This window comes from Cornus florida, unplaced genomic scaffold, assembly GCF_030987335.1.
Source record: "Cornus florida cultivar Cherokee Brave unplaced genomic scaffold, ASM3098733v1 CherokeeBrave_3.0.0_Hap2_Chr06, whole genome shotgun sequence".
In the NCBI taxonomy this organism is placed as follows: domain Eukaryota; kingdom Viridiplantae; phylum Streptophyta; class Magnoliopsida; order Cornales; family Cornaceae; genus Cornus; species Cornus florida.
Window position 1 is genome coordinate 14,570,102 of NW_026775576.1, and position 12,616 is coordinate 14,582,717.

A 12,616-nucleotide genomic window follows, 5' to 3' on the forward strand; every position below is an offset into this window, starting at 1 on the left:
GAAATGGCGTCGAAAACCTACTCCCGAGCAAAGAGATATGCCCCGAACATGTTTGGCAGCAACCAAGGTCAGAAACTCTGAAACTGGAGAAAAACGACCAGAACAGAATTCTAAGAGTACACGATTCGACGAAATGTGAAAATGAATCCCGTAGGAGGATCCAGGCTCCAGATGAGGTATTTTTGCAATAACTTTCGTTAATTGCACAATGGCCCCTCCAAAAAGTGAAAACTGCACTAATGCCCTAGAATGAAAATATCTTCCAAAAATATTTTCTTAAAAACCCCTGAAATAAAATATATTCAAAAGATATTTACGAAAAACATCCCGAGAAAAGAAAAAAAATTTGAAAAACTATGCATCCATGCCCCTATGGACACCGGGAGCAACTAGAGTACTTTCTTACAAAAGTAAAGATACGTATTTCGTGGAAACCACTTAGAATGAAGTTATGTGAAGTCAAAGACCAACTCCGAACACAAGAAGTGAGGTTATGCCAACAAAGTGACAAACGGGGAAAAGACAAAATACGAAAAAGGACGAAATAGGGAAAAGAACAAAAAGTGAATAGTGTCGAAAAACGAAAAATGTGGAAATGACTCGGTCCTCAAAGGAAGTTGTCAATTCAAAGAAAATAGTCTTGAAAATCATTCTAGAGCACTCGAGATGACACTAAGCGATGAAGAACTGAACTCAGAAAGGAAAAGATCAACGGAAAAAAAAAAAAAAAAAAAAAAAAAAATATCCGTGAAAATCTGAGAAAAGGGAAAGGAATTAACATGACTGGGTCATTACAGTATCTTCACTGGAAACCCTCACGAGACTATAACTTGAGTGCTAGGGGTAACCTAGGGGTTTAAAGGCTTGTTGTAGAAGCTAAATGCAACCGTGATTCTCACGAAAGTGACTTTTTAGTCCTGTATTACTAAGAGACTTGCAATATGTAAGTTTGGAGGTGTGATGAGCACTAAATATATGCATATTCGAGCCCCTAAATACGTATATGTTAAGACCTGAAGTGATACTTCTATCCATAGTTAGACTAATTTATGTTTAATATGTGTTTGTAGGTACTTCCCTAGAGAAATGGTTAAAACCGGAACTTTATAATGATATCGAAACTTACAGAGTCGTTGCTGGTCATTCAGAGCGTAAATGGTGAAGTTTGAAGACAATCAAGCCCTAGAGCTCGAGCCCAAATGTTCAGACTCGAGCATCATAACAAAAAAAGAGAAGAAAAGTCAACAAGGCCCAAAAGCTCGAGCCTTGTACCTTGGTGCTCGAGCCCTAACATAGGGTGCTCAAGCCTTGACCCTCAAGCTCGAGCATGAGGCATCAGAAATTAAAGAGTTGATTTTAATTGAAAGGCAATGCTCCCAGGTCTTGTGCCTCACCTCCAGGATTGAGCACTATCCACTGATGCTCGAGCCATGAGCAGCAAATGCTCGAGCCTGGTACTTAGTGCTCGAGCCCACGAAGCTTGGATTGAGCAATGTTAAAAGATTTCAATCCCAAAAATATTCTAAGTATTGAAGAAAAAGACTCTTTGAAAAATAGTTGAAGAAAATTGGCTAAGTGTCAAAGTGAAGATCGAGCACAAATTCTTGAAGCTCGAGCATCAATCTAGAGAAGCTCGAGCCTTGTTCCTAAAGCTCGAGCCTAAACCCTAAAGCTCGAGCCTTTGTTCCCAAAGCTCGAGCCTTCCATGACATATCAGATTTAAAGTACGGGATTGCTCTCTTTATTATCTGTATCTCATCCCAGATGGGCCAGAAGACCTAAAAGCCCACCAGATCCTTATTTTCTTCTATAAAAGAAGGCATAAACCTTGATAGAAGAGGTCCAAAATTTCAATTGCTTTTTATGGTGTTATTCAGAAGGCTGGTAGCGTGGTGACTTTTAAGGTTCCTATAACCTTAGAAGTGAAGATCCTAACAAGAGAAGTGTCGTCCGTAACGATGGAGACAACTCCAACACAGATGATATCTAACCTCGTCATGAGTAGCTAATTCCCCTCTTTTTTAACTCTATGTTTATTTTAATATATGATGTTTTCTTGATTATATGACTATGAGAACTTGAGACAAATCAAGTGGTTTTTATGCTTTAGTAGAATAAAAACTATTATTCCCTTGTCTTAGATGTAATAGTAACAGTTTATGTTCTATTCTCAACCTATCTTATTGGACGGTATCTGGCAGAGCCTTGCCGGCCATAAGAATAGAGGTCATATAATGGTATTCTAATGTTTTTTACAAAAGAATGTTTTTATAATCTATGCTTAGGAAAGGTGGTTCGTTTGCAAAGTAGTTAAAGTAGGTAGAGTAGGTAGGCGGATAGTCCACGCTAACCGCAGATAGGTTATAGTTAGCTAATTTTGTAAAAAATATTTCTTTAAAACCCGAATTAAACGAATGTTATTGAGTTCAATTCATTTGAAAAATATCATTGTTAAATTCCTAGAGTTAGTATAATTAACCATAATAAGATGGTTGTGGTGAAGTCAAAACCCTAAGATCTCTCTCTCTAATCATTTAATTTTGTTTAATTTGCTCTAGGTAAATATTTTATTTTAATTTTAGTTTGTTAAATCGTGACAACCAACAAACTTTCCAACCAAGTTACCTGTAAACCATTAGGACTAAAGTAAAGACTAATGCAAATCTCATCTCCCTGTGGGTTCGACATCCTCTTTATGTAAAGTTATCCTATACGAAATCGTTCGATTACGAGGCAGAACAGGGACACCTTCATTGTCTTCAATAGTTTGGTCATTCACATCTACGATTTGATGTTGTTTATTATCGTTGTTCCGTAACTCATCCTCAGTTTTGCTTCGATGCTGAGCCTACAGGGGTTCAGTTTCATTATTTTCCAATTGTAAATCACTACAACATAACTGAGTTTTAGCAGCTTTAGAATGAGATTGAGACTCAAATCTCGCATCAACACCGGTTTGAACTTTTTCTAACCGTAGTTGGTCACCAACAATGTGTTGTTCAATGACTCTTTGAGGAGGACCTTCCCTCGTTATTTTTTGTATCTCACCATTATTTTCAAATGGTTTAGTGCTGAAGGCTTATGACTATAAATTACCATTAAGACTACCCTAATGTTCTTCATTCTAGTTTGGTCATCTGTGTTTTTGGACTGGGAACCTATATGAACAACATTCTATATTTGCTGACGTCTGTTTACTGAGTTGGAAGCTCCATAAACAATAGTATCCACAGTATTATCAATGTCACTACCAATTTCTAAATCCATTCCTCTATCAGAAGCATCGTAATGTTTGTCTTGCTTGAAGGGGTCACAACCATCGTCAACATGGACAAGACTATTTCCTGGTTAAAAAGTGTCATGAAGATTATTGTCCTGCAACAATGTACCATTATTCGATGGCATGTCGGAACTATTGTTTGGTACGACTTTGTCACCAAGAACCTTGTTTAAAATGTTAATTACTTCTCAACAAATGGCAGCCATGCATAACAAATGGCATAGGTAGGGCAGAAGTTGACGAGAAAAATTCGTTTCCTCTGTCAATTAACTATTTACAAGGAGAATCAAATAATTAAATTAAATCAAGAAAGGGGGAATCATTATCATATTAAACAAGCTTACCAATGAGATATTTTACCTGTCCTTTACCAAGACCACCAATAAGAAGCCCATATTTTACGTGTTTCCTCACATGGTCATCAGTCCAAAAACTGATAAGTTGTACAATTCCCTCCCATAGAGGAAATTCCACCTTGACTCGCATCAAATACAAAGACTTTATTCAGAATAAAAGGAAAATTATATTTAATTTGGGATTCACTACATAATGTTACGTAGAAGAGTAATTGATTATTATAAAAATTAATATAATCACATAAAAAATGGGTTTATAATTGCAAGAAAATGAGACAACAATTAAACTAAATTTTCTGTTGGTCGGATTTATGTACTTGCAAAGATTTGCGCATGTATTCTAGAACATAAGCACACCAGTTGTAAGTTTTAATTGCATTGACATTATCGACAACTTTCAACAAACGTTAATGGCAGCAATATCGGCCATTTGGAAATAAGAGGGTACCACAAGCAAATAAAACAAAGGCTCACTTGAAATCATCGCTAGGTTTAAGATTCGTCACCTTATGAGCCAAAGTATGTACATGCAAGTCTCGTTTTCTAAGGTATGAACCTTCACGTGCCCAAGCCGCATCACACCATTTCCTTTGGGTTGGGACTTTGTTCATTCCACAAGGCATGTCTAATACATAGTGAACATTAAGTGCAGAGAGTTCAATTAACTTGCCTTTACCAAGTACAAGCCGACATGCATGACTGTCAAATCGAGGTATTAAAAATCTTAGCAAATCCTTATCTAGATAAGTACATTTCAACTTGAGGAGATTCCCAAAGCCATGATCTTGGACTGCCTTTCTCTTATCTTCGTCAAATTGGGCAACAATCTCCACGAACCAAGCCAGTAAGCTTTTAGTCCCCGGTAACTCTCATCCTCCCAATTCATGAAAAGGAAAAGAGAAGAAAGTGACATATTTCTTGTATAGTACTTCATATATGCCATATTTATTGAGCTATTGATTCAAGGACCTGCCGACACCACCAACTCATCAACCAAGGATCAATGTTTTCAATTAACATGGTTGACAGTTAAAGGTTAAAAAGTGTACATATTGAATATATTTAGGTGGAAGCTAAATGTTATAATAGTATCTCATAATACAAGTAAACCCTATAGAGGAAGTGATATTGGGAACAAATCAATTTTTTTGTAATTCAAAAGTATAAGAAACAAAATATGGGAAGGAAAATATTTTGGGGTATACTTTTGTTTTGGGAAGAGATTATCCCGCCTCTGTGATGCATTATAATAGTATCTCATACATGATAATCATGGTTGACCTTTGAAGGTTAAATTGTGTACATATTGAACATATTTAGGTGGATGTTGAATTTTATAGCAGTATCTCATAATACATGTAAGGCCTATAGTGGAGGTGATATCGGGGAAAAATCAATTTTTAGTAATTCAAAAGTTTAAGAAACAAAATATGGGAAGGAAAATATTTTGCAATCCATTTCAGAAAGTTTCCTCAAAGAGGGGACTAGATAGACAAATAGTGAATTTGAAGATGAACCAAATGGACAAATAGTGAATCTGAACAGCGGAAGGTTCTAAACAGGTGATATTGATAATCATGGTTAACATTTAAAGGTTGAATTGTGTACACATTGAACATGTTTAGATGGAAGTTCAAGTTAGATCCTGGCTCATATTGAAGGATTAGTATCTCTTACATGTAAGGCTTATAGTGGAGGTGATATTTGTCAATTTAAATTGTGTACATATTGAACATTGATGAGCGCTGAAAAGTGCCCATTTAAACCCCTTAAGCTTAGATATTCTAGGACCTTTATCTATCTTATTTTCCCGTCTTAGACTAATTTCATGTTATTGCCCCTTTCAGGTGCTTATCCCAAAAATAAGCTAATTCAACCAAATAAGAGCATTAAAGAAGCTAACTCAAGCTGGATGGAAGAAATGAGCAAAGTGGAAGCAAAATGAAGCAAAGTGTGGAAATCAGCAAGTTCGATCGATTTCAACATTCCTTCGATCAATCAGAGCAACATTGATCTGGACACTTCAAGATAAATCCAAGCTTTTGTCCTTATCCAAAAGATTCCACCATGTTCGATCGATCCAACCGTTCTTCAATCGATCGAAAATATTCGATCTTATCCACACCACCACCCCACCTACCACTTTTGTCTCTTTCCCAAAATATCTCAGAGAATTATCTTTATTCAAAAAGGCACCGCCAAGGATGATCTATCTCTACAGCATTCGATGGATCTCACCTAAGTTCGATCGATCTCACTACAGTTCGATCGATCGAACCTCCTCAAGTCCGAAAAAAAAGTAAGTTCTAGCTCATTAAAAGTTGTCTCATGGTGCAATCATTGGAAGGTCCCTTGTGCACAAGTCCAGACCATTGGGTGTGACACTTGAGCTACCTATATAAAGATTTGAGCTACTTTTTACACATATACAAAGAGATATACATAGAAACATTCTTAGAGAGGAAGAAAAGAAAGGAGGAGAGGCAAGAGATACATTCTTGGGAGTTCTTCCATTCTTCTAGGGTTTTTGTAATACCCCTAATTTTAAAAGGATAGTCTCGGTAGTTTATTTTAGGGTTTTATTGTAATTTTTGCATTCTTTATGTGTTTGTTTGGTTTTTGTTCTATTTGGCTATTTGTTAATTAGTAAATTGTCTAATTATTTGTTTATATTTGCTTTGTTTGTTTTAATTTTAAAATAATTAATTTGTTGTAATTGAATGCGTGTATGCTTATGTGGAATTATTGTTTTTCATATATTGTGTATTTAGGTTAAACAGTATAATGGACAACTTTAGGGTTTTAGTTTTCTTCTTCACGGTTAGCCGATTTAGTCTCCTCTTAAGATTGGAATTAGGTTTCCTTAAGCCTATATAAATATATCATTAGACGTCGGCTTAGGGTTTAGAAATCAAAAACCTTACTCGCGTATTGGTAGAAAAACATAACAATGAGAATTGTAAGGAAAACAGAGAGGCACTTGAGGGAATACAGAAAGAACTGGTTAGTGTTTCGGCCATGCATTAAAGGTCAAGCCAGGGTGAAGGAGTGTTGTTCGTGATTGGAACCAAGGGCAACAGAGGAGTCGGGAATAGTAGGAATCACCGAAAAACTTAGGAAGACGGCGTAGAGATTTTAATTCAAAATCTCGCAGGCAAGTTCTATTCCTAACTCTCTCTCTTTAACTCGTGTTCTTTACATGCCTAACACAACTCCAGGAGTAAATAGACATTAAAGATTAATCTGGTTCGCATGTTAATTTCAATTATAATAGTATGCCTTTACATTAATTGGTGTTTGCTTGTTTGTAAATTTCCTTACATAATTCATGTTTTAATTGGTGCTAATTGATGCATAATGAATTTAATAAATTGTTGGGACTGTTTAAAACCTAGAATAGAGGGTTAAGAACCTTAGCAAGGACAATCAGAAAGTCAAAAAACAGCCGGCGTCGGGGAAGACGAAGGCTGGGAAGAGTGGAGGCAGATTCACCCTTCAATGGAGGTGGCTCCATTGAACTGGAGTCGGCTCCACATAATGTAGAGGCGGCTCCAAGGGAGTTGAGCCTGCTCTACCCAAAAGTTGAGACTCCTCTACCCAAAAGTTGAGCCTCCTCTACCTAAGTTGAGCCTCCTCTACCTAAAAGTTGAGCCTCATCTACCTTAAATTGGAGCCTGCTCTATATCTTTTTGGACCCTATTCCTTTGTGCATTTTCAATTTGTTTTGAATTTTAGTGATGGATTTTACTCCTGTACTTGGATTTTGATGTTCCAGTTTAATTAGAAGCTATACTGGAGGTTCTCAAAGGTGTCCTGAGCTTAATTAAAACTCCCAAGAGCCTTGTTAATGCATAATAAACCACCTTGGATTATAGCTTGAACAATATACAATTCTTATACGGATTGGTATACTGTTTCGGATGTAGAGAATTTAAATTGTTCAACATGATTTTAACAAACTTTTTAAGAATGGTTATATAGTTAAATCATGTTCCAGTGTTGTAAAATGAGCATGTGAATTTATATATTCTATTATGCTTACTTGGAATAAATTGATGTTTACATGTAGGATCTGTATTATCCATTATTGGACTGTGTGGAGTTGTATCAAATAAGCCTGTTAAATTACAAAATTTTATCATTCTTAGTATGGAACAATTGATGTTTATATTTAATATTTTAATTATCAATTGTTGGATATATGGATTAGTTGATATTTACTTTTATTATCTGTATTATCAACTACTGGATGGATGGATTATATGCATCGGTATGGGACGGTGGCATACTAGGGACGGGTTAGTTTCAAAATACTAAATCCTACCTATACGGAATAAGGGAATGGATTATAAAATAAATCTTACTTATATTTAAGTCAGATCAGCTGAGACAAAGTTGAATGACTAACTGGATTACTTGCTATGGATATGTAAGTCAGAGCAGTTGAACAAGCTGAACGGCTTACTGGATTTCTTATGGATGGATAGGATAGGATTTTAAATATATTTTTATGGTACAGCGATTTGAGCTTGAGTCTTAGAGTCAACGGTTAGGGAGTGTATATGCAGTAGGATGCGTAGCTGACTATGTTGGTTTAGGTATACCCTGTTAGGCTTAGGTAGTCATGCCCACTCAGGTGCATTTTGTATGTTGCCTTCTACTCAGGTTAAGACCCTCATCATAGTCCAGTGAGAGTCCCATAGTGTGGATATATATATATATATATATGTATATATATATATATATGTACGGCCTACATAGTTATTGTTGAGTTGGTTAGGATGTATATGCGTATCGAGTCTCTGCTTGGATTGTAGTAGGATAGAACTTGTTCGTGGGCCTGACCCACTTCTATTTTTCAGGTGTTCGACAGTTCCAGTCGTAGGCTTGATCGTGATAAGTAGAGACTATCACTCACTCTTACGAGGATGTAGGACTTCTCTCCGTGGTTGAACTTTGGATGTTCTTCCAGTTTACTTTCATTTCAGTTTGGTTTTAATTAAGGGTCCACTGGAGATGGATTCCTGAGTTGTTTAAACTATTGGAGGTTTTGGATTATTGGATTTTCTAAGTATTTAATTTGAAAGGTTTTTATTTTAGAATTCATTCATCTTTTATTTATTTCTTAATTCATTTTATAATCTGTGTTCGTTTATATATTAATTGTTTGATATTTCTCTCGGGTTTGGGCCTGGGCCTGATCAACCCGTGTCTCGGATCCGAGGGGTATCACAGTTGGTATCAGAGCACTCCAGGTTCAAGTGGCTCTAGGGTGTTGCGTATTAAGACTTTCACGTAGCGTTTTCTCTTGATTAGAGCTTTAGTTTAGGATTCATTGTATTCCTTTACGGTTCGCTTAGAACGTACTGATGTCAGTCTTATTCTATAATTTTAGAATGTTTGGCACTAGGGAAAGGATGTGGTCCACAATGAAAGCAAAGAAGGACCTAAGGAAAAAGAAGGTTACTCCGACGATTCCCCTGCGAAGGCCAACCAAGAAGGCGGAATTGGAGACCAAGGAATTGGTTGCAATAGGTGTTGCTTCAGAGTATAAGTCAAGGAAGGTTTCTGGTGTGCGAGATTAGCCACCATACTGTGGACCTAACACAACTTCGGTGGTACTCGAAGCTGAGCCAAGCGGAGAGGAAGACCCCGAAGAAGATCTGGATGGAGGAGATACCGGAGCATCCAAGATAGAGGGCACCGGTGTTCAAGGATGAATGCTCTTCTAGGAGTAATTTTAATTACTAGTAGTAGTGGAGATATTACTAAAAGCATAGTATGGATTTAATTACATGCACTAGTATTTTGTTAAGGAATATCTTACGATTATTTGTTTGACAGTTTATGGTTTAGAAAAGTTCTTAATAAAGTAAACTAGCGGTTTTGGCTATTTTTATTGTGTTTTGTGATAGTATTTTTATGATTTATACACTTATGGTCTTATTAAACTATATTGGAATGTGTATGTTGCGATAATAAATGATTATCATAGTGGAGTGATTTGGTTTTTGGACAGACAAACAAATATTTGTTTGGGGTACATTGTGTTGAGATAGGACAATTACCAAGGATTTTATAAACAAATTTGTGTAAGTTGATATGGTAGGTTGGTTTTCAAAGGAGGAATTCCCAAGATAGCACGATAATCTAAAAGGGAGTAGCTTCGGAGTTTTTTGGTTACCTTTTATGTTTTGCTCTCCGGTGTATTCAGCATTCTGGTTTGGATAGTTTAGTTAGTGACACTAGATATTTGCAAGCTCATATTTCTAGCCAATCTAGTGGTCCTGGACATGCACACTTATAGTGTGATACTTGGGATGGACTGTTTATCGCACTACCACGCCCAAGATAATTATTTTGATAGCTCTGTTGTATTTACCATACCTGGTCAGGATATGTACGTCGTCGCTATGCCACGTTCTAGTAAGGTCACTAGCACTTATTTGTTCCATATGGAGGAGGAAACAGAGGAAGGGATTACGGTATCTTTGGATAGCATACCGATCGTACAGGATTTTTCGAATGTATTTCAGGAGATTTCAGGATTGCCACCTAGTCGCGAGATCGACTTTGTGATTGACTTAGCTCCAGGCACTACGCCTATTACTAAGGCACCGTATAGGATGGCACTAGTGGAGATGCGAGAGCTGAGGGATCAAATTCAGTAATTACTTAGCCAGGGTTTTATTCATAGAAGTACTTCACCTTGGGGAGCACCAGTGTTGTTTATGAAGAAGAAGGATGGTTCGCTTCACCTATGTATAGATTATAAGGAGTTGAACAAGGTTACTATTCGTAACAAGTATCCTCTACCCAGGATTGATGATCTTTTTGATCAATTGAAGGGAGCTACGTACTTCTCTAAGATTGATCTGCGTTCTGGATATTATCAACTTTGGGTTAAGGAGTAGGCTGTTCCTAGGACAGTGTTTCTCACTAGATATGGATCTTATAAGTTTCGTGTGATACCATTCGGGCTAACTAATGCACCGGCAGTCTTCATAGACTTAATGAATAGGGTCTTCTAAGGGCTTATTTGGATCAATTTGTCATTGTCTTTATTGATGATATCTTGATCTATTCTAAGCCAGAGGATGATCATGCTAGACATCTTCGCATAGTGTTGCAGACACTTCGTGAACACCAGTTGTATGCCAAGTTCGAGAAGTGTGAATTTTGGCAACGAGAAGTGAAGTTTCTGGGTCACGTAGTGTCAGAAAGGGGAATAGCAATAGATCTAGCCAAGGTTTTAGCAGTGGTTGAGTGGGGACAACCTATTTCACCTACCGAGATCCGAAGTTTTCTCGGATTGGGAAGATATTATTGGAGGTTCATCCAGGGGTTCTCCAAGATAGCGGGACCACTCACTCATCTGACTAAAAAGGGTATAAGGTTCATGTGGGATGAACACTGTCAGAAAGCTTTTGATGAGCTAAAGACTAAGTTGACTTCTATACCAGTTCTGTCTACTCCACAGAGCGGGAAAGAGTATCTTGTCTACACAGATGCTTCTTTGCAAGGTCTTGGATGTGTTTTAATGCAGAAGGAGCAATCGATTTCATATGGGTCTCGAAAGCTTAAGCCTCATGAGCTTAATTATCCAACACATGATTTGGAGTTGGCAGCAGTGGTCTTTGCCTTATGTATTTGGAGGCATTATCTGTTGGGCGAGTCCTTCAAATTATTTAGTGACCACAAGAGTTTGTAGTATTTGTTCACTTAGTGGTGGCTAAATATGAGGCAACGTCGATGGTTAGAGTTTGTGAAAGATTATTAATTCTCTATCCAGTACCATCTAGGGAAAGCGAATGTGGTGGCAAATGTACTCAGTCGCAGACCTGATGCTAGTCTTTCTACTTTATTCACCACTGAGTGGAACGCTTTAAAGACGGTGGATGAGTTATCAGATGTTGTCATGGCTTGCATGGTAGTTACACCTTCTATCATTCACAAGGTTTTGAAAGCACAACTCGCAATCAGCAGTGCATTGACAGAGTTGCAGAGATAGCTTCTGGGGAGGTTCCATTTTAATATGTTGGGACTGATGGAGGTTTGAGGTACAAGGGATGGTTGGTGGTACCTTCTGCTGATGATTTAAGGAAGGATGTGATGACTGAGACTCACCACTCTGAGGTTTCTGTTCATCCAAGAGGCGATAAGATGTATCAGGATATAAAGCGGCAGTTTTGGTGGGCAGGTATGAAAAAGGACATTGCTATTTTTGTCTCTCGATGTAGTACTTGTCAGATGGTCAAGATTGATCATCAGAGGCGCCAGGAGCTCTATAGCCATTACCTATACCGGAATGGAAATAGGAGAGCATTTCTATGGATTTTGTGGAGGGATTGCCTAATTCCTTCAAGGATCATAATTCTATTTGGGTCATCGTGGACAGATTGACTAAATCAGCTCATTTTTTGCCTATTCGCATTGACTTCACATCGGAGCAGTTGGCGAGACTTTACATTACAGGGATTGTGAAGTTGCATGGAATTCCGTTGTCAATTATCTTGGACAAGGATTCGAGCTGTGTGTCAGGATTTTGGAAGAGTTTTCAGCAGGTTTTAGGTATAAATTTGCATCTTAGCACTGCTTATCATCCTCAGGCTGATGGACAGACTGAGAGGGTTAATCAGATCATGGAAGATATGCTTCGGTGGTATGTTCTTGATTTCAAGGGCCACTGGGAGGATTATTTGCCACTTGTGGAGTTCGCGTATAACACTAGTTTCCAGAAGACTATTGGTATGGCACCATTTGAGGCATTATATGGCCGACCATGTCGATCTCCTATTTATTGGTTGGAGGTTGGCGAGAGTAGATTCTTGGGTCCTAAGTTCATTAAGGATACTTCAGAGAAGATCGCTCTTATTCGGGATCGCATGCGTACTGCCCAAAGTAGGCAAAAAAGTTATGCAGATCATCGTACTCGTGCGTTGGAGTCTCAGGTTGGGAATCAAGTTCTACTCAAAGTGTC